This window comes from Homalodisca vitripennis, chromosome 6 (genome assembly GCF_021130785.1).
Source record: "Homalodisca vitripennis isolate AUS2020 chromosome 6, UT_GWSS_2.1, whole genome shotgun sequence".
NCBI lineage: Eukaryota > Metazoa > Arthropoda > Insecta > Hemiptera > Cicadellidae > Homalodisca > Homalodisca vitripennis.
Window position 1 is genome coordinate 148,992,493 of NC_060212.1, and position 20,559 is coordinate 149,013,051.

Sequence of the window (20,559 nt, forward strand, 5' to 3'; positions counted from 1 at the left end):
TCGGGTAGTAATTTTTTCTCTATTGCAGTTTGTAATCAATTTACAACTCACCGGTACCACCTAACGCGCCTTGTCCGTAAGTAGAATTAACATGATGTTCATAATATATTAGCCCTTTTCATGCAAGTCATCTATCTTTTTTGTATTATACTAGAAAATCTGAGAATTATAAAATAAAATACCTTTGATAATATCGTATTTGCCATAAATAAATAAACATTGGGGATAAAATGTGTTTGAATCCTTTTCAACATTCATAAAGCAAACTACCGACAGGCATCTTATTTATTAATATTTACTTTAAAAGAAAGACATTCTTCAGATCTGAAATTAGAGACACAATTACAAACATATTAGACAGTAGACTTAGGATCTAGTGTTTCAAATTGGTCCTGACAGGGATATGCAAAAATTCATGAAGTAGTAGACAAACTCTACCAACGGGAACATTAGTTAATGACCCCCGTCAGCAACTAAGAATACGGAGGAGTGAGAATTTTGTTGAAGTAGTTCTCTTTCAAATAATGTATTGGTTAAGTTGGTGACTTCATTTGGTAGATAGTTACATATATGACCAACACGTGATGAACCTAAACGTGTTGATATTATGGGGAATGTAACTGTTTGAGATGATCGATGGAACCGCCATGGTTACAATTTCTATTACTGCACCTTCTTTAAAGTTACCCTCGAGCGTATGCTATACATAGATATCGTTTGCAACATTCCAATTTCATAGTTTAATTTCTCTCAATTTAATACCAGTAAATTGCTTTTTAATTATAACTGAAGTATTTAGGTACTCAAAAACCTTTCACCTATAAATTAAATTACAATATACTCATAACCAAACGATGATGTAAAAATATAGAATCTTGTGGAATTTTTAGAAACGTTAAAAATACAATAGATCAATATGGATATAATATTGTATTGCAAAACGTGACTAAGATATAAGACCCGTTGATCGAGCAGTCTAAGGAGTCGGATTTGCGTTTAAGTTACAGATAGCGCAGGTTTTTGTATGTGTGATCTTGCACTTTTTATCAATAATTTCTACATTCTACAGTGTCAGATAACCTCCTTATTGTTATTGGTATGATTCTGGTACAATTTTGCCCATGGGCTAAAGAAGGCTTAAATGAGGATTGGTCTCTTGAAAGAACATATATTTGTGTGGAATAAATATAAACATACTGTGTATGTTAATAATTTTAATATCAATAAATGTTTTATTCATTCGATTTTGAGTTATTTGTTAAGACTTGGAAAATACCTATGTGAGGAATTATTACATATGGAAACCGCAATGAGACCAAGAATATATATTTACATGTTACTAAAATACATTCATTAAAATATATTTAAGAGGATGTACATATTTTTGGTTTTAAACATATTTAATATGTAAATTATTTGCTTTTCACTTACATTTAAAGCCACTTCAGTAAACCCTGATCTAATATTCCATACATTAATAGAGTAGTGCCGTAGAAATACTTATATTATACACTTTATTTTACAAACAATCACGTTCATGAAATCATATTTCTATAGTCCTTTTTTCAGATCATCAGAGAAATATACATGATTCTTATAAAGATGGTAAATATCTATTTACTGAATGCAACAATCATTTATAATAACATTGCTAACATCTGAGTGATGTGCAGATTGTTAAGTAAAGTTTTCCGGAAGTCTCAAATAGAAAATCATGAATGATCTCTGCTTCTTTTTTCAGCTTGACATAATATTCAATTCTAATTAAAAGCAGTTTGATATGCGGCACCATGGAGAACGTTCTTATTGATGTGTACAACTTCTATCAACATATAGAAGCTTCATTCATTATCGATTGATGTCATTAAACAACATTAATGCATTAATTATGTTGTTATAATGCCATTAACGTATTAATGCATTTTCATCAAAAAATTAGATGCAGTGAAAATTTAAAGGGCAATAAGCTATTCCTTAAAGTGCGGCTACTTTGTATATAATATTTCATCTTGTACAAAATTGATTTAAAAATCATAGTTAACTGTTCTTAACAGATAAAGTTTGCCAATCCGGTGAGATGGTAATATAATGCTTTCTATTAAATTAAAAATGTTCTAGTATGACGAGACAAAACACAAAGTTATTACGATATTAATAAATCTACCGATAACAATAATATTTACGTTAAAACATACCATAGTTAAAGATCATGTTTATATTTAAGTCAAGTGAGTCAAGAAAAATCTACCAAAGTTTATAATATTATTTTGTACACATGAACATAAATTATCCATACATAGTTAATCAAATCATTCAATTTATTTTTGGATTCTAAAATTACTATACATTTAACTATAGCTTTAAATATTTAAAACAAATACTGAAATAAATTCTCCTCATGTAATGGTAAAATAAGGATTTTATATTTACCTTTGTTCATACTACATTGTTTTAAATGCATAATGTATAGTATATGTTATATTTGTTAAATATCATGATGAAATAAGAAGATAAAATTTTTTTAATAATAAATATCAAGTCTTCTACTTCCATATGTACATCATAATTCGTAGTCCATTTATGTAATACGATACCCTAAATTCGGTAAACAGAGGACCGTACATACAGAATTTTAGTATTTAAAGACGCAAAATATACTGAATTGTCTGACTTAGACTAAACCGACTTATTACGAAAATAATATGAGTGAAATCTTATTTACGTAAACTAAATGCCAAGGGCATTAAATTTTTAGAGCCTCTAAACAATAACATAAAAAATTCATGCAGCTGTAGATTTCCAAATTGGTAAAACAGCTGTTAAAACTTAAAATTCATAAAATCTTTTTCTTTCAGGATTGAAAGGTAACAGCTTTATCATCACGCGGATTTTTTATTTTTATCAAATTAGAACATACATACATTTAATACGTTTTAAGCATAAGGCCTTTAAAGGTATTATACCCATGGTCAGCAAACGTCTAACGTAATTAGTAACAAAGGGCATGGACTCTGGCCGGACAAAATTTTGAAACAGTTTGAAATTCAATATTTAAAATATTTAATATTGAATGTAAAGGTTATAAATAATATAAATTAAAGGAGTATGAGGATAGACTGATTGAAATAATAGTGTTACTATGTTTACTTGGCGTAAACAACAAAACAATGGAAGATAAACCAAACATTTATACCGGGGTAGAAATTATTTCTTTTATTTTGCTTAATACAATAAAAGTGTCCATTATTTTTGTATAAGTACTGATCCACAATTACACGAGTAGCAGAGAGCTAGCTGATGAGCACTTGTAATGGAACAGACGACTGAGAGGAGCCAAAGCACTGTCCCCCGGGAAACTGTTTGTCAGGGTTTGTTTGCTTTGTCCGTGACTGCAGTGTTTGCTCTGGACTTTCTCATGATCAAGTCGCTCGACTCTGAAGATGAGAAATGTCAACTGTAAAATGCAGCAAAAATACTGTCCGGATTGATTCAGGTGAAACTTTTTGAAATTAACTTTACAGGTGACTTTACATTTTAGATTTTACTGCTGACCTAATATTATATTTATTATTATATTATTATAAAACTGTAACACTTTGTAACCTCCTAAGTACATGCGATTCATATATTTTAGTCTTATTCAGAGATTTTTTCAAACCATCGCTAAAATGATTGGGATATTGTTAGCGATATATTAGAAGCGAAAATTAAATTAAATCAATAAGATTTCTGTTGTTGTTTATTCTTATCATCTGTCTGTACTTGGTTTCAATTTATAAACAATTATTTACAAAATAAATCAGATAACTGAGTCTTAATTTGGTAATCTCTTTATATGCACTTGTTTGACCAAGAAAAAAGTAGTGTTGAATGTCCAGACTAAATTAAAAAATGGTATTGAAACTAAAATGTATCTATACTTTACCTTCACGTATATAAATAATTACATATCATCCGGATGATCTCTATTAACATAATTTTGTTTATAGCTTGGAAAATAAAATAAAATTGGGCCACTCATATGACATATATCATAGGGTAAGGGAAAACCCCTTCTGAGATCTAGCAGGGAATACTTATGTTATTTTAACAAGGATTTTGGAACTTTATCTTTACGTTAAGTTATCAATAATAAAGAAATATTATAAGCAGTGTAACTAATTTAATAACTGTAGTTTTAGATGTACACACTAATAAATGTCATCTAATTTTTCTCTGATCGAAGCTAATTTAAAAAATAAAACAACAAACAGTACACAGCTAGGTGAAATTTTTTAATTAAATGCATATTTGCAGGAGGAAATAAAAACTTTGCCATTTTAAATTTCAGATAATGAACAGACACTAAAATATCATTAAAGATCATTTCTCAAGTAAAGGTTGTTAAATGTTTCAAGATTATGAACAGAGTTATTCTTCTATTTAATAATCAAATAGTGCAAGTTTTTAATGAAAGCAATTAAAGTTATCTAGAAGTTCATGGTTACAAATTTTCTTCTTATTTCATATAGCAATACTTGTATATGATTATGATATTGTAAAAAAATTAATTTATTAACTAAATATAGTTTATTTTAAAAAACCCTCATAGATAAAATAGAATATACAAAGGAATGTTACAACGTACTGATGGCGAGAGAAAAGAAGAGACCTGGATTCTGGCCTATCTGAAATCTGCAGGCGTTACTACTAGTATGTTGCCGCGCCCTGTTTCGTAATTCCATTATTGTTTTACTGTTCCATTGCTAGGATAAACAATTCGCAGGGTTGGCTGTGGGGCGAAGCGCCTGAAATTACCGGGCGGCAACACACTAGTACACAGCTGTGCGCCGGCACGGGCCAGGTCTCTTCTTTTCTCTCGCCAACAGTATATTGAATCCGTGATGTATCAAGCACAATCCGCGGACAGTGTAGAACATTTGAGTTGACATGTGATCTATTATGTCAACTCCATGTTATTTGTAGTGTCGCAGTGTACATAGTGGTCCACGTAGTGATGTGGGTCCATTTGTGTTGCTATGATTGAGGATAGTGGTTTGATACGTTACACATTAAATTTGACTGGATGGTCCTGCTAAATATTTTCCACTAATGTCAGAAGGAAACAATGCAGAAAGATATTATTTGATAAAACAGGCACGAGAGTTAGAAACAAATACATAAATGAACATCTATTGCTGTTTAAATTAACACATTTAAAACAAATCCTAAGAAATTAGACGCTGTTGAATATATTAAATAGATGTTTATGGTAGGTCTACACGTAATTCTAAAATAACAGGTGTGCCAAAGGCATTTTATTCCCAAATGGTCCGACGAATTGCAGAGACAGTTTTTGAAACTTTCACAATTCTCATTCATGTGCACTAATAGATATTATCAGTCGACTGACGGATTTCTTAAATAACACGTATGCCATAAAAATTTAACTGTTTCTCAGATGGCACTCTTGCATCTCTAGTTGAAAGATGTCTCCATTCCCGCAATATTCACAGATGATGGTAATATGAATTAAGTTATAGTAGCTTGGAACCCTAAGATGAATATTTTAGTCTTAGTGAGAGCAAAACAAGAGCACTTTACACAAGATAAATGGTTTTTTTTTGCAAAATACCGCATCATCATGGTGAGAGTTTGAGTACTGGTTGTAAGGAATTAATGAATTTTAGGGAATTGGGATCGAGTGCTTAGGTCTAATACTAATTCTGTGTCTGGTGACATATTAATATAAATATGACTTCAGAAGATTGTAAGTTTTAATTATCCATCGACATAAGTAAACATAAGTAAGTTGTTTTCTTACATGCATCCATCTACATAAGTAAGTTGTTAGAAAATGTATTCAAGTCAAAGTCAAGTCAAAAATTATTTATTTCTTCATCAAAAAAACATTTACATCTAGTTTTACATACATTTCATTAGGTGAAATAAAATATAATACAATAACTAATTATGTTGCAGTAAAAACTCTATAAAATAAAACTTAGAAATTAATTCCCAAACTAAGTAAGAACTTGTGTTTTGAGAATGAGTCTTGTAATGTACCGCATTGTTACTTAATATTTTATTGCAGCTTAATTACAATAAACTAAAAATAATTTCTATAAAAATAAATTAAAATTTCTGTAAAAATAAATATATAAATACTCAGAAACTAAAATTATTAATTGATTATGTTTTTAATAATTTAAAAAGAACATACTAAAGATTTCTTTGGTTATATGGGAGAAGACTATGGCAGTTGCAACCCTCCCACCCCCCACCCCCCACCTAATGACTCGACGTCCCCAATCACTCGCACTCACATACACCCAATACACACTACTCGAACAGTGCACACACACACACACACACACACACACACACACACACACACACACACACACACACACACACACCCCCACACACCCACACGCACACCATATACACACACACACACACCCAAACCGCGCGCGCGCACACACACACACACACACACACGCACGCACGCACGCACGCACACGCCGCACACCGCACACACTGACACACGCTAGCGCACAATGACACACATTTATACTACGTTTATGTCGAAAGTTTAAGTTTATATTTGTTTTTTTACCTATATATTGATGTTATAATTTGTTCAGTTCTGTCCCTTCCAACCTCCAGTAACCATGTATTAACTTTCTTTTTATATGTCGTGCTTGTATAAACGTTGTTGTGCTGTAGGTCTTCAGGTATATTTCTGTATAAATAGTGGGCTATAATGAACGGAATTAGTGGTCGAGTAAGTTCTTAAAAGTCTTGGTATACGTATTCCAACATTGTCCGCATTTCTAGTGTTGTAGTCATGAGTTATTTCGTCGAAGATTTCGTCGAACCGTTGTGTATATGCATCAACAATTTTCTAACAAATAACTGTCGTATGTCAAAAACTTTTAAGTTGTCGAAAACAGCATCTGTAGGGTATCGCCTATTTACTCTTAGAGCTGCTTTAACTATTGCCTTTTGTGTAACTAATAACGGTTGTAGAATTGTTTTGTACGCACCACCATATGCTATCAGTCCATTTTCTAAAATAGACTGTACATACGCGCAATAGGCCATTCTAATTTCCTTTAAATTTAAAAAGTGACTAATTTGTCTAAATGCATAAATAAATTTTCTAAGTTTTTTATTTAAATAATGTATATGTTCTGTCCAGCTTAACTTGCGATCAAAAAATACACCCAGATATTTATAAACTCGTCACACTTTCAATTTCCTCAAAATTACACGTTGTGTTGGCGAAATTTCCACAACTATGCAGTTTAATGTTTTGGATAGGTATGTCTCCTCTGTCTCTTAATGATATCGGCAGGAATTTTGTTTTTGGAACATTAAGTGTGAGTAGGTTGTGGTCTAGCCATTTTTTAACAGACTCAATATCTTTGGTGGCCTTGCCCCTCACTTCCTCCCAACTCTTACCATCAAAGAATAATCGCTGTATCATCGGCAAAGAGATAAAGCTTACCCGTTATATTTATTTTGGCAAGGTTATTTCGCGTATATGAGGAATAATGTGGGGCCGAGCGTACTCCCTTGAATGACGCCGTAATCTATGGTGGTTTCCCTACTATTAACGCCATTAATTGTAACAAACTGCTTCCTATTTTTCTAGATAAGATTTAAACCAATTTAATGAATTTCCTTTAATGCCAATTAACTCTAACTTACTTAGCAGTTTGACCCTATCTACCGAATCAAACGCCTTTGCGAGATCCAGAAACACCAACAGACAACGCCTGTTGCTACTAACAGCCTCGTTGATATCTTTATTCAAACAAAAAAGTGCATCTGCAGTGTTTCTAGATTTTCTGAAACCATACTGCGAGTCTGTTAAAATATTATTAATATTTAAATATTCAGTTAACTGTTCGTTTACTATCTTCTCAATTACCTTAGTGAAAACGCTCAATAATGATATAGGCCTGTAGTTAGATTTGATTGCAAATTCATTTGATTTATAAATTGGTACCACTTTAGCAATTTTGAAACGCGTTGGGGAATTTTCCAGAGCGGATGCTTTCGTTTATAATATGTAGAAGCGGTTTTCCCTAATACAATTTAAATTGTCTTTTAAAAAAGAAGCAGATATTCCGTCATAGGCCCGGAGCTGAGCCACCACGTAGTTGGTTGACGTGCCGTTGTAAGTCATCCTCCGTGACAGTGTGCAGTGTAAAGGTCGAGTAAGTCACATAGTCAGTGTCCGTCTACTACAGGTGGGCCGCTTGAATCAATCGCATTCGCCAGATTAGAACCGACTTGAGAAAAAATAATTGATTGATTAAATTCTTCTGCTACCTTTAACTTAATGTCTCCAGATCCTACTGTTTGATTAGTTGTAAATGTTCCAATGGAAATATATCTTTTTTTGTTTGTTCTACCAGCAAGTTCATTGACAGTTTTCCAAAAGCTTTTTGGATCATACTTTGCTTCGTTGAGTTTTTTCTCTATAGTATTGAATTTTAACATTTTTAATAATACTATTCAACCTATTTCTATATCGTAAGTAAACAAATTTTATATTATTGTTAAAAGGTTGAGATTTAACTAACTTACTAAGCTTTTTCTCGTCTTCTTATAGATCGTACTATTCCTTCAGTAATCCAGGGTTTTTATAGTCTTAAAAAAACAGGTTTTACTTTCATGGATTTTTTGATTTCTCTAAACAAACACTTATAATTCCAAAAAATCTGTTGGTACGGTATTCAAATCGGAAGCTTCCGTAACACCTGCCCAATTGCTGTTATTTATCTCTGCGGTTAGTTGTTTTTTTATCTATATAAGTACTACTGTTAAGTGTCCTGCTAGCATTGCTTCTTCTATTAAATTTTACTTCTAAAAACACTGCATAATGGTCTGTTATGTCTGTTTCGATCACTCCAGTCTGTATCACTCCGGTGCGCTATAGAGATGTCCTCATTTGCATGATTCACATCCAGGGCCTGGGCGACCATTCTCACTATATTGTAGATATCCTCATTACAGAGTAAGGGATTCCTCTAACTTCTATGTTTCGGTTTCTCGAATACTGCTGTATTTCGTTAATTTCATTTTGCATGCTGCCAACTTTCTTGTCTAATAGGGCGTTTTTATTGTATAAATCTTTACAACTTAACTTCAGGTCTGCATTTTCTTTTTTTTTTTTTTCAAGCGTAGTTAATTTTGTTGTACTCCATCTAGCGTAGTGCTGATATTCTTAAGTGTAATTTCAAGTGCAACGAAAACTCTCTTTATTTTCTTTGCTGTTTTTAAGCATTTCTTGTTGTATAGATTTTGAGAATACTCATTGCTGCTGTATCCTCCAGACCGGGACGTGTCACCGCTGGCACCTCCGGCTTGCAGTCCTCACACCTCCACTCCTCAATCTGCTTCTCTGTCATACCCTCCAACTTAGCCACCGTTCTGACACGACAACACGCCACATGAAACTTCCTTTGCAACATTTCTCGCACTTAATACCTTCTTTGCGATTTGATATTAACTGTTTACACTTACCACAAGCCATAGGTTAGGTTTTTCGAAAAAAAATAAATGCGAAAAAATAAAATATGTCTGACACACCTCCACGCTAGTCAATAACTCACTTATTACGGAAAAACAATAACTTTAAAAATTATTAAAATATGTATCACTTTATATGCAGATGCATAAAATTAATCAGGAAAGAAACGGGCAAGGAAGGTCGAGCTAACCTTATCAAGCGGAGCGGCTTATCATACGACCTTCCGACTCAGTGGCCTGATAACATCTGATTCATCGTATTCTAGGTATTGCTTATGTATTGCATTGCATAGAGATAACACAATGCGGTTCACCATCCGTCACATGTTAGGACACTAATTTAACATGCATGAAAAAGAAACCTCGTAGGTAATGAGTTAGTGAATAAACCCGAATTAACTTTGTACAAATAGAGAAGAAAAGTTTGGGACAGATTGTTCATTTGTGGAGACAAAAGACTTCACCACCTCTGCGGATATTGTACTCCGGGGAGCAGTTAGTCAGTGAGGGGTGGACAGAGAGGGTGGTTGGGAGGGAGATTGAGAAACAAAGGTCACCATGACTTGATAACTGTCAGAAATATTACAGCCAATAGGGAAAAAAATCTTCTTGATAACTTTAATTGAGAATATTTGGATATTCTCTTGGATGAATCTGCATACAGATGACTTTTGATTTGGATAATTAGTTTTATAGTTACTCTAAATTAAGTTTAGATAATTACTTCCATAAATTTTATAATACTGGTAAGAATGCAGTACATGCTTATATTATAGTGGTCAGAATAATAAATTAGATATTGGTAATAAAGATTGCATGTAATCACGCAATAGTAATTTATCATTAACGCTTTTTGTAACCAAAGAAAAGTATTTTAAATGGATATACCAAATGTTATATAGATATTATGTACATCCAATATATAAAAATACTTTTTTACCCATACAAAATAATGAGTTGTTTTATTTATTAGTAATCTATAATATAAATACAAAAATTATGTGCATGGATGAAAGTGATTACACGATGAGAAAGAGCATAATATCATCGTAAGTTTTCTTCAATTTAAAAGTGGTAAATATTGTAGTGTGTGCTCCTACTTATTAATATACCTTACAGATGTTTTTACAGGAAACAGAAAATTAGATCTGTCTAAATTTGCAGTATCCAAGTACTCTTGATACGCAATTATGAAAAATATAAGAAATAAGGTACTGTGCAATCTCTATTTTGAGGAACTAGATTTTTTAGTCCAAACCGGAGCTTAAAATGAGCTTATCAGCTTCAAAGCATATAGAAATCAAATCCTGGGTGTGTTTGATATATCATAATTTCAGCATACCCCTAAAATTCAGGAAAGGTATAAATATTCATATGGACAAACATTATAACTCATGCATTGTAGATTCAGGCTTGGACTTATGAAAAAGATTTCCCAGCAAACAATCGTACTTGAAGGTCACTTCCTAAAAGGGTTATACCACTTTTTATTCTTCGCAGTTCTTAGCAGAGCATGTAATAAAGTCCTCATTTTTTAAATGATATCATATACAAATTGTTCTGGAAAGATAATGTAGAAGACAGTCTCATCAACATATCTACCTTCTCGAATATATTTTATACGTCACCAAGAACGTAATGTGTATTCGTGGGAATATTGAGCTACCATTTTATGCCAAACCAAATACCATATTTTTGAAGAAGGAACTTAATATGCAATAACACATTCACATATAGCTACACAAAAACAGGAGCAACAGATAATATTAATCGTATGAATATTTTTAAACCTAGAAACTAAACACTTTCTTAGCTTCTTGATTCTATCATATTTGACAGATAAAAAGGACGTTACAATTTACGACAATCTTGCGTGTTACGATATGAGCATGAGCTTATTTCTCTCAGAAAATTGCTCATTATTAAATGACATAACGAAATATATACTCATGAAACTTAAAAGCATAGCGCAGTGAAGTTTGCCATATTTTTTTTAATACGCTCCACCCACTCCAGCGGAATTCTCAAAAAAGTTTACTTTCTTTTTAATTCTTCTAAGGCGCACTCACACTAGTGCAATGCAGCTGATTTTATCCGTGGCCTTCGAGAAGAAAGATGCCAATATAAATGTGTATACTTAGGCAGGAAAATTGTGACTTTAAGTCACGATAGAAAACTTACACATAGTACCCCAGTTAACCTGTGACAGATCTCGACTTCTACCTCTATGCTGTACTGTACCTGACGAGGTCTGGTGCTGACACCCATTGTACTCAGCTGCTGACGCTAATGATGCTGAAGCGACTGTCACTCAACACGTTTCCTCTACGCAGCTTCAATTACATGTGATACCTAAGATAGTTAAAGCTTTTGTTACGTTGAACAGACTCTCTTTGGACAGCCATACCATTTTATCAAAGACGTAGAAACAGGTAGGTTTAAGATTAATTATTCACAATCTGAAACTCATTCAGTTTCCAATATGGGCCAATTTTATAGTCTTATAATAAGTACCATTTTTAAACATACTTGTAAAATTAAGGTCTTTTTACACTTAATTCAACTTAAGTATACAACCATGGTTCAAAAACAAAAATTAAATGTTTTCAAACTGTATAGCAACAAGGCAGGAGTACGCCATACCAGAAGTCACGTAACAGGCTTTGCAAGAAAAATATAAAGTGGTTGTTTTCATTATTGACAGATGAAGACAGAAACTCAAATGGAAGAGACATTTAAAAATGTCCCGGTAATCAGAAAAAAATTGTGTCAGCCTACTGAGTGGAAGTTTTAACGACTCTCAGCCAAATCCCATAGTTGGGCATGTAACATCATACAGTTCATACTTATTTACGTATAAATTTGTCACTCACATCTTCGAGTTTATATTATCTTCCTCAAAATATCTTTTTCTTTGTGATACATTCATATTTGTTTCAAGAAATCTAGTTTTATATTAAAGCGTATTTTCTCTATTGTTTAAATAGTTAAAGCGTACAGACTACGTCACCATAATGCGATGTTGTGCGTGTTGGGATAGATACTCCACATATGATAATATGCAACATGTTATAATCTGTTATTTGTGTACTGAATTTTAAAAATGTACATTTATTCTACTATTTCTCGTGCCTATATGATAAAATAAACATTTTTGCGTTAGCAATAATTTTAAGTTTATCTGATGAGTAAGAATGGTGGCAACGATAATACGTGTAGTTATCTGAAACCGGATATAGACGTTAAATATGCTTTCAGTGGAGTTATAGCATACGTAATTCAATGACAACAAACTCTGTTTTGGTCTTAGTTTAAAAAAGAAATAAAAGAAATGTTTTATCACTTGTTTTTAACTCAAAATTTTACACCTCTACAATCATTTCGTAAATTAAGTCCAAAGTCATTGAATATAGTAATTATCGTTCGATATTACGTGGATAAAAATACTGCAGCCTGATTCAAAAGTTGCAGTGTTTCGTCTCATAGTACAATCTTCCTGAATCTGGGAACGTACAGGTTTAAAAGGCTTACTGTCGTTATATAAATATTAATAATAAATTCCATTAGGGAAATAAACATAAGTAGTGTATAAAGTAAACTGGTCTCGGTAAAAAATGAAAACTTTAGACAGGTTTCTTGAAATAAAACAAAGAGAAAGACTGCAATATGTAGGTTTCAGAAGGGTCTAATGAGGGTTCAGTGTTGTTTTGATCTTTTGTCCCGTAACTTCCGCAAACGAGGCGGTCTCACTTTGTCTGCTCGTCCGCACACGTCTCGCTGTGATATGCATCTTGCTTGTCTCAAGTAATGAATGGAATTTGTTTTTAAGTGTTTTCACTAAAAAATTGAAGCGATTAGTGTTTTATACTGGTATATATAGTAGGAAACTTGTGAGTTCAGTGAACACACTTTTAGAACTTTTACCACTGACAAATATCCGGTTCATATTATTTCAGTGTTCTCCCTTATCAGTAATAGTACTAGTTACTTCACTCTTTACTTGGTAGTATTTAGTGAGTAAGTCAGAGTAGCACAGTCAAAATAATGTATCTAAATGAACATATGGTACGTGAAAGGTTAAGAAAAATCAAAGATTAGGCGATATTGTGACGGACCTAATGTCAAGTTTTACATGTGTAGTCATTTTTACATCTAATGAATTAGATTTTCAATGATACAGCTGAATTATCTTTATTGCGCTAGCGAATGGAATATATAATATCATATAACTGTCTTCCGGCCAATTAAACTCCTTTCGTTCTTCAGAATTTGTTTTTCCAGTTGAGTTACACTCGATGTTCCTATCGTGAAAATATTAATGTTCTGAAATCGCTGTAATCTACTTTCGGTCTAAATATTTCCAGTGCTATATTTGAGGTTGAAAAAATATACAAACACGCATAGGTCTACTACTAAAAAGAGTAATTACGTAAAAACTCACTAACTTAAAAAAAACCTTTTGTGGGAAAATTACTGCAGTCAAAAAGTGTCTACAGCATTACCGCAGCTTTTCTAGTGTCTTCTACAGAGCATGTTGTGGCAATAACGCTGTTGTTTATATCGTACATTTATTCATTGTTGTGTAGTATACTGACAATCACCTATTGGCGCAGTTACAGACATAAAATAAGACAAAATTAGAGGTGAGGAGTGTAGAAGAGAGTTTACGACCTAGCGAGAATCACGACATCACACCGGAGATCAAGAGAAGTGGAGAACACGGAGAGTGCATTACCGTAGCCGCTGTAGTGTCTTCTACAGAGCATGTTGTGGCAATAACGCTGTTGTTTATATCGTACATTTATTCATTGTTGTTGTAGTATACTGACAATCACCTATTGGCGCAGTTACAGACATAAAATAAGACAAAATTAGAGGTGAGGAGTGTAGAAGAGAGTTTACGACCTAGCGAGAATCACGACATCACACCGGAGATCAAGAGAAGTGGAGAACACGGAGAGTGCATTACCGTAGCCGCTGTAGTGTCTTCTACAGAGCATGTTGTGGCAATAACGCTGTTGTTTATATCGTACATTTATTCATTGTTGTGTAGTATACTGACAATCACCTATTGGCGCAGTTACAGACATAAAATAAGACAAAATTAGAGGTGAGGAGTGTAGAAGAGAGTTTACGACCTAGCGAGAATCACGACATCACACCGGAGATCAAGAGAAGTGGAGAACACGGAGAGTGCATTACCGTAGCCGCTGTAGTGTCTTCTACAGAGCATGTTGTGGCAATAACGCTGTTGTTTATATCGTACATTTATTCATTGTTGTTGTAGTATACTGACAATCACCTATTGGCGCAGTTACAGACATAAAATAAGACAAAATTAGAGGTGAGGAGTGTAGAAGAGAGTTTACGACCTAGCGAGAATCACGACATCACACCGGAGATCAAGAGAAGTGGAGAACACGGAGAGTGCATTACCGTAGCCGCTGTAGTGTCTTCTACAGAGCTTGTTGTGGCAATAACGCTGCTGTTTATATAATTTTGCCAATGATTCACTCTTGTGGAATAACTAACAACCTACATAACTGCGTAGTAACAGACATGTCATATATTTCCATGTCTGTGTGTTTATTTGATATAGTTTACTGTTTAGCTTATTGAAAGCATCCAAGAAAAAAAAACTCAGATATAGCCTTATAAAAACAGTTTAAATTGATTCAGTATTCCCTTTTTAAAATAAAGTTATTAAACAGGTACATTGAAAGGTTTATAATTCAACTCACACATCAAAAACTCAAAAAAAGTCATTGCCGTACACATCTCGCGGCTTCTAAATACGTTGACAAACAACAATAAAAAGTTCGATTGAGTAAAACCTATAAAATGTACTACTATATATTTTTATATGTCTTGATAGATACGCTAGTTAAAAATGTCATTGTTATGCAGAATAATGACTCTTTACAAAAATTCTATTGTAATATTTTAATGAATATTTTCCCCTACAAACCACCTTGCCTTGACTCTTTTAATACAGATAGATTAAAAAGAATAGATAAAAGTTAACACGAAGTTAATTTCATGAGAAGTTTGTTAATAAGTTGCTTGAGCAGTTAATAATGTTAATGAGTTAATAATGTTTTCATTATATCTAGATAGACTGAGCTTTATTTTTATTATTATAATAAGACTCTATACCATCATTTAAAATAGTTTAGGTCATTCTATGGTATGGATCGATGGCCTAAGTTAATAAATTTTGCTCCTATTGTCCGATGTAACCACCTTCTCTGATTGGTCGACTCATCGTGCGGTCCCCGTCTAAGTCTGTTCTAAGCGTCCCTCGAAGTACGGGGCCGGCAGTGTACCTTCGGAGTCGTTCCGAATAGGACATGGTTCGGGAGCGGTCACTCGCCCTTTGTTCTTTAGTTGGCAATATGATGGTGTCTTCTCGGAAGTCACCGCGTTCTGAAGTAGCAGAAACCTCTAAATTATAGTGGATATGTACGGTTGTATTCTCTGAACCAAAACAAAGCAGCTTAAATATTAGTTGGTCCGAGCCCAGATGTATGCTTTTTTTATTGATATTTATAATCCCAATCCTCCAAAAATACATAAAGAAGTTTACCTGAAAACAGCATTTTACCATTGTCATTTACCGATATTATTGAGGGAGGAAGATTTCAGCAACTTTGTAGAACAATGAATGTTCTAAAAACTTTAATTTTTTGGTATTCGTTGTGCATGTGATAGTGTCTTCAATAGTTAATTATTTTAATAGAAATAGGCTAATAAGGCTAATTATGCTTTTATCATACTCTTCCTTTTTATGATTTCCCTATTTGATTAATTAGTAAAAAATATAGATACCTCTATAAAATAAAGACACAGTGTCTTCTTGTTTAAATAGCTTAATGGTATTTGGGTTAGGTTTTGCAAAGATTATTACTATTGAGGCTGAACGAATTTTAATTTCTGATAATCGGTCTTTTAGCACTTGAACGAACTGACCTATATACTTGAAATTTTGCCTTTATTACAATGAAAACATCATTGAATTGATGGTGCATGTCATTAAATGGGATTTGGCTGAGCGTAAGCGAACATTTTTACACTGGGTACTATAATGATGGGAACTGTAAAATTCTAAAATAAATAAATTTGTAAACAATCACAAAATTGGGTATATATAAACATTTAACATGTGACACAGTGACATATCTAGCCTTTAAAATTTGATATTGATTTAAAACTGTGCATGCAACCTTAGAAAATCCTGTTACGCGACATATATTGTAAGCTAAATACTTTAACGCAGGTGAATCTTCATTGGATACAGGAGAACACGGCATAAAAATAACGTTAGCTTGGCATGTGAATGTGGACCGTGTACTCTCAGGGTAAGTAACTTAAGTAACATGAGTAACAACGCTGAAGCATCGAACACTATATCCGTCTGTATTGTCTGTAAATAAACACAGTCAGTTTCCATTGGCAGTATCCAGAGAGATATGTTCGGTGGGTGACAAAATAATACCTCTTTGTTTCGTACAAGTTGCCAAGGAAGAGACCAAAACAAGGCCGATTCTTGATTAAGGCCCGACCTCAGACTCCAATATCGTTACCTTTCACTTTGTTACTCTCCGAGGTGGTCCTCTATTTACGTGAGTTTGAAGGCAAAATGCAATATTGTTTCTTTAGAGAAGCGAATCCCGTTATTTTTTGTGAACCCATTACTGGACTACTAATTAGTTTAACATTATATATAGATAATTATAAATATAGTTTTTCTAAATCTGTTATTTTCCTTCTACACCGTAATCCATAAAAATGACTAAAAATACTGCATTTACTATGGGTAAAGAAAAAATCCCATAAACAATAGTTTAAAGATATTATTACGTTAGTTTTCAATAATATATGTGACAAAGATGTGAAAATATTGTATAAGGGATCTCACGTTTGTACAAATATGACAGACTATATATTATTCCTTACAAACAGCAATATTGGCTAGGTGGTTCTTGATTTGTTTTGTCTGTGGCTGCAATACTGCAGTATACTCTGATTGTGTCCTAGATTACGTCACAATAAACAGGTCGGCTGTATAAAGACAAATTGTCTGTAGAATATTCTGTAGATACTCCCCTTAGATTATACTTACCATCTATAAGTTTCACCTTAATTAAAATTAATACACATGTTTGAAATAAATTTATAGTATAACCACATGTATCTGAATCTCACATAACAAATATTTGAAAATAAATACCTTGTTCAAATAATACACCTAAAAAATATATTGCACTTAACGATGATAAAAATGTTTCTACTATTAAGTTCGACAAAATACTCCTTGAATATTGAAAAAAATAATTCAAGACTAAACAGGAAACTATACAGTAATAAACTATTCATAATAGTTTTATCACCTTTTTCACGTTTATAAATCATGGCTTTTGAACATTTTAGTTTCTACAGACTTCTTGCTTATGACAGCTTCAAGCATGTGGTAAGTCCCTGAAAATTACGGAACTTGTGAGTTCCCAGTTTCTAGGAACTTCACACCTCTGGGGCTTTGAGTGTCTATTCTGGTTTATATAGCGTACGATAAATCATGAGAATGAACGCTCTCATCTTATTTGATATTTTGTTCACTGTTTCTTGAAAACTACCAGTCTATAGACACTCTCAGTTATTAGGGGTTCCTACACTCAAGGTCATTCATTGAAACCCTCCTTCAATCAAAGTTGTATATAATAATAGTCATGTAAAAATCTATTTAGTATATAATGTATTATTATTCTGTAGTGTTATTTATTTAAATTAATTAATTGCGCCAATTTTCTCCACATTAATGATCCAAGGAAGTCCATAAATCTTGTGCATTAGTTGTAATGTTAATCTATTGGATTTACGTCCTCAGTTTTATAAAATTCCAAAACAATAATTTCATTAACTTTAAATCCAAGGCAGTATTAAGAAAATATTGCATTGTGCTATTATATTGATCACTTGACTATCAGATTTATGAAAAAATTGTGTTGACATTTATTTCATAAAAAGGTTATTCTTGAATTGATTCAGATCCACGATAAATAAGGAGAGACTAGTATAAACAATTGTTTATCATTGAAACACATCGCATGCTTGGCACCATTGCCACTTATGGGATATACAAAGTTCACGTTTTTTATAGAACTTACGTACACAACTACACGAGTAGTTGTCCAAGGCAAAGGATATGGCCCTAGGATGTTCCCAAAACACTCCCATTTGACCATAATTTATCTCTATGTATATAAAATTTGTTTTGTTAATAAACGTTAACAATTTTATTTAAGGACCATAAGGCAGACAGTAGAAAGTTGGGTGAAACATTTTTAAACATCAAACTTTTAATTATTTAAATTGTACTGATTTTGTATGCGTGATATTTCTATCCCAATAAAAATTATCTACATAACGCCTTCTGATTGTAAGGATAAGTCACGTGATTGTTGCTAAAAAGATTTTTGAAACTACCTTTTTTTTGTTCTCTTAGGACAATAAGCTTATAAATTGCACTTAGTCCTGTAAGAACCTTTTCGCTGCTTCCGGAGTGATAGGATATTCAGGATGGGTAAGGTTATGGAGTAGGGGCCGCCTCCTATTGAGATCCATGAGGAAGAATTAGGGGACTACATCTCAAAGTCATCCTGGAAGAAGGGGAGGCCAGCTCTGAACGTGCCTCTACAGTCAAAGTAGGCAAGGGGTTGCACACCCTTGTTGAGGTTAACAAGAACCTATGATGTAAGGGAACAAACCCCACCAACTCCAACAGTCATCTTCCACAGTAGATTAGACGTATCGAATTGCCCATGAACCCCAGAATCTCAAAATTTGCGGTTAGTGATGTGCCGCTACTGGACATCCATAAGGTTGCCCAGATTGAAGTGGCACATCGGTTTTTTGCTGTGCCCAGTGGTGGGTTCAACTGGTAGGTATAAACCAGCCAGAAGTGATCCCTACTGGGTTTGAAACTAGCCTTGGTTAATATGTCAAATAATCTTCCCTTAACCTAGAGCCCAGCTGTCGTGTTCCCTTGATACAAATAAAATTCTAAAAATTCGGGAATTTAAGCAGAAGTAACTTACAACTATCTACAGTTAGTTGTAATTTTTCGTTCCCAACTATAGTTAATTTTGTAGCAAGGTGAAGCCTTGCAAATCCTTTTGGTCTATGCAAATTCCAAATAAATTTTATATATTTCATTAAAAAGTTACATTAAGATATCCAACACCGATTTTCTTCTATGGCACATAACGAACCGTTTAGGTACTGGAACGAATGGTTCTTTTCATTGACTTTGAATTGTATATTAAAAACATAGAACACGTTTTGGAACACTATATATTCAATGGTTAAATTGCAGAAAAGGATTTGATCATGCTTTTATATTTATAGCCACTTTAACTAAGATGCTTTCGCTCCCAATATCAACAACACTAACAAGGAAGTCTAATTAACTACACAAATCAGTGAAATATCTGTAAAACTAATTTTAATGCAGGCGATTACATTGAGGTCCAGAAAAAAACGCAATGTTGAAAGTGTAAGTCCATTTCTTTACTCTTGTAGCCTGTAAAATCATGTCTTTTTATTTCAAAATGTCTTATCAATAACACGTTGTCATGGAATTTCTTACTTAGTCCTACCTTCCTGCTATTAGGCATGCAGCTGTGCTGTGTAGTGTGTTTTGATTTTGTGTTTTAGGTTTTTTGGAAATGGCCAGAATAACTTATCCGTTTATAATGATTTCAAACAATTTCCATAATTTTCCAACACTTTCCTTGTTCTCAATGTCATTGACACAAACGTTGCCGTGTGAGTTTACACCTTAAAAGATAATTTCTTGGTAATTGTTTTCTCAATATGATTCTTTCAGAGGCCACATACCTTAGCAATGCAAATAATTTGCCTAATCAACCATCAACCGTAATACCTGATGGCTATGACTATCATGTAATTAATTCTGGGCCTGAACAAAGTAAAAATGCTTGAGGATGCAAATCACGTAATACAACTACACGTACA